The sequence below is a fragment of the Protopterus annectens genome, chromosome 13.part0, assembly GCF_019279795.1.
Source record: "Protopterus annectens isolate FY-2018-M chromosome 13.part0, PAN1.0, whole genome shotgun sequence".
Classification (NCBI taxonomy): domain Eukaryota; kingdom Metazoa; phylum Chordata; order Ceratodontiformes; family Protopteridae; genus Protopterus; species Protopterus annectens.
The window spans coordinates 658,253,462-658,257,812 of record NC_056747.1 but is presented as its reverse complement, the minus strand read 5'-3'; positions in this window follow the sequence as shown (position 1 = coordinate 658,257,812).

The window sequence follows — 4,351 nt, the reverse complement described above, 5'->3', positions numbered from 1 at the left end:
AGATTTCTGTTTACCTGCGCAGTGTTCGGAACTTTTAACATTGTCGTGTTGACAATATCGTATTCGATATTGTCAGCTTACAACGTGAAATAGACCCAACTCTTATGCTTTTTTCTGTCTCTCAAGCATTGCCCATTGAAACATTGGAAAATGTTTCACTGGCAGAGTCTGTCTATGGTCTTCATTACCAGAAGAACAACAAGCAGAATCTCTTTCTGTTTCACAGCTCATGTTTTGTTGGACAAACTTTTGTATTTCCTCCTTATCATGCTCTGCATCAAAACAATGATTTTGTCCATCTAAGAAAGAATATTCTGAAAATAGCTGGGTACAGCAGCAGCTTGAATCTAATGAATAAATGTACTCCTTGTCTGGCTGGTGTATAGTGAGTAATCATTTTCCACAAACACTCTACTGTATCTCACTTTTAGTACTTTCTCCTTCTGACACAGTTTTGTCAGAATCAACTCCTACTTCTGATAGGATTGCATCTTTACTATTAAAGGTCTAAGGTTGCTTTCTCATGGCCAGGTTTGGAGCATACACACAATGTGCCCTTTCAATTAACAACTCCTGCTGTAGAATACCAGTCTAGTTGCTTATTTGTGCTTTCATAAAATTAATACAGTCTGTTCCTTCCAGCTTTTATGGTACAGCAGAAAATCTCATGTTTTCCCCACTTGCCCTGTCCTCTAATTCTATTATTTTTTAAACATCTCTTCTTGAGCAGTCTCATATTCAGAAAACCTTTTCTTCATTTTGACCTCTGATTTTTTGCAGTTTTAATACCTCATTTGAATATCTGTTTAAAGTTTCTTCCATTTTTCCAACCTTTTATTTGAGTTGATATACTCCATCAGTGATTCATTTATTTTAATCAGTTCTGATTTGACTTATTTATTTTCCTCTAGGTTACTGGAAGTCATTTCTTGCACTGCTTTTTCTGAACAGCTGCAGAATTCTTCCCAGACAGTGTTTTTCCTCACCTTTTGTGATTATCTTTCAGGTTCTCTGAATTTATTTTTGCTGGCATCCAGGCACTTGCTATCCACTTACTAAAATGTACCCTAAAATACAAGTTGACTGGCTCTCTTTTCTGAGTTTCACACTGGAAGAGCTGAAATTAAGTTGTTACTCAATGTGCAGCTATTTTGGAAGTTCCTCCCATTCTGTTTATTGAGCTTTTTTACTCTCCCTTCTGTTTAGACTACTGCAGCAGTAATGTAGAATGATATAGTACAGTTGTGTAAAATCTTGCCATAACATAGATGTCCTTCTATTCACTGTTGCAGTAATTTGCTCCCTCCCTCCCTCCAACCCGCTCTTATTTGTTCTGGTTTTTGATTTAGATTCCCTTATGGCTGAGGGTTTCCCCTTTTTCTTCTGCATTTTTCCTTCTGGGTGTGCATGGACTCATTTGTCTTATGGAGACTGTTGCCTTCTGGGGAAATTCAGTTCTGTGTAGTTGCATTAATATGTTCCTTTTATGCCATACGTTCTGAGCGGGGAACATAAGTGTGACAAACGGTGTATACAAGATCATTAAGCCTTTGTATACTGGCCAAGGGTCAGGGTGCTCAGAGCAGCAGACTCCCTTCTGTTTAGAATACTGCAAAAGTGAAGAGAAGGACATCTATTGTTATGGTGAGATTTTACACAACTGTACTTTTTTGATAATTCTCCAAGCCTTTCTGTGTTGGAGGGAAGCCTTCTAGCTTATCAGTGGGAGTGGTTAGCACTAGATAGCCTATCTACCACAAGAGGAGTGGTTTCTGGCCCAGAAATTGTAGTTTATTGGCTGTTTGGGCAGTTTTCCATCGCTTTCAACTTTCTGGTTTAAAACCCCTCATTTGCGCTTGTTTCCCACATTTCCTGTAACTAGTCTAGTCCAGATACAGATCTGCTGTATCCAGGACTGTTTGTAAGCTTCTGAGCCCCACAAGCCTTTCTGTGTTGGAAGGAAGACTTCTAGCTTATCAGTGGGAGTGGTAAGCACTAGATAGCCTATCTACCACAAGAGGAGTGGATTCTGGCCCAGAAATTGTAGTTTATTGGCCGTTTGGGAAGTTTTTGCATCTCTTTCAACTTTCTGGTTTAAAAGCCCACATTTGCACCTGCCTTTCTTGTAACAAGTCAAGTCCAGATACAGATTTGCTGTATCCAGGACTGTTTGTAAGCTTCTGAGCAGTGCAAAAAAGTCTGCTCTTCAATTTTTCCCTTAGTCTGCTAGTTCTCTGCTCTCCTGCACTTTTACTAGCTTATTAGTCTAGCACTTTACCAGACTTCTTGTAGCAATTATTGTAGTACACAAAAGTGCTACCAGCACTAACTGTTCTACAAGGAAACAACTCCAGTACTTATTATTAATGCCCACCCCTCCAGGCATGTCTAAAGATCAGTTCCCTCTGCTTTCTCCTATTAACCTGGTGAACTTGGGCATCCTGAGGCAATGTAGCAACTACCTCATGTACACTGACAACCCTCTCCTCTTACCTCCCAACACTCAGACTTGCGAAAGATGCACTTATATATCCAAACTGGTAGCCATGCACTCTCCAGCCAAGACTGGGATAACTGGTCAAGAGGAGAAGGTCAACACTTGCACCACACCACATGGAACACATAGCCCTCCAAGACACACACCAGCACTGCCGTCACATAAAAACACAAACCACACACCCACCTTTGTGGAGGATCTCAATAAAAATCTACCTCCAAGGCAGAAAAGCACTTGACCAACACAGCACAACACTAATCACGAGACACATAACTCTCCTAAACAGTGTGCCACTCAACCAAAGCCCCTAAGGCAAAACAGCATTCCCAACACACTAGTCATAGGTGACTCGATAGTGAGGCACACTGATGACCCACTCACTAGGTTGAATAAGAAAAAAGTAGCAGACAGCTGCCTGTCAGGTGCCAGGATCCATCACATAAAGCACGCACTCAGGTTTCTCAACAACAGGTAAAAATATGACTCTATTATTGTGCATGTGGGTGTGAATGACCTGAGACGTACCTCCCTGGACTACAGGAAAAGAGATATGGAGGAGCTCTCAGATTACGTAGCCCAGGCAGGTAAGACCCTAGCCTTGGGCAGCCTCCTACCATCACCCAGAATGATATGACAGTATAAGCAGAAAATGATAGATTTTAACAATTGGCTAAGTTTCTGGAGTTATTCTAAGGGGATCTAGTATCTGTCTGCCTGGGATGACATGATTGACAGACCTCAATGCTTTGCCAGCGATGGCCTGCATCTGTCACCCCTGGTCTTCCGGATAATGGCCAAGGTTCTTGCCACCCTTAACCCTTATACTGCCTTTTTTAGGCGGTGTTCCAAAGACCAAATTACCACCGTAACAGCTACAAACAAATACAATCTGAGGGTCATGCTGCTCAACGCTAGAAGTCTAAATCTCAAAATGCACTTGCTCGAAGCACTCATTAAAATGGAGAACATCAACATTTGTGCTGTAACAGAGACCTGGTTCAAGGCAGCAGAAAGCACCCCTGCTCTACCAGGCTATAACTCATTCCTCACCTTTTGGCCCCAGAACTTGGACTGAAGCTCCAAAGGTGGTGGTGTTTCCATATAAATAAAGGATGTGCACACCTCCAGACTGGTAGCCCAGTATAAAGCATCAGAGATACGTCAGGTGCAGCTAACATTGGGTAACCATAAACAAACTCTACAACAGAAGGAAGAAACTGATGTGAAATAAGTTGAAGTCCGAAGTCTGGAAAAACTTCCTTATCAGCCTCAACAAAAAGATGAGATCCCTCATCAAATCCTCTAAACCTAGCTATGAAAACAGAATTGCAACAGATAGTAAAGACAACCACAAGGCCTTCTATAGTTATGTAAAGAATCGCCTTGGCATTACCTAGATTTGCTCTGAGCTACTGCACAATTGTACCTCCTATACCGAGTCAACAGATTTTGCCAATATACTGGCTGACAGATTCAGTGCCAACTTTACCCTCTCTCCCTCACCAAAGGATCAATCAGAATACCAGTCGATTGCCAGGCACACAGTATTACTACTGCACAGGTTAAAACAGCACTGTCCAAGGCCAAGACTACAGCTTCTATGGGACCTGACAATATCCCTGGCTGTGTTCTACATGAACTACAGAGTGAACTGGCAACTCATCTGTGTGCCCTGTTCAGTCACAGCCTCACCTCAGGCTTTGTCCCTACCGAGTGGCGCACTGCTACAGTCATCCCTCTCCACAAAGGAAGAGCGACTACAGACCCTGAGAACTATCGCCCCATTATACTGACGAGTCTGATATGCAAAGCTATGGAACCCATCATCATAGACCTAATAAACAAGGATATAGG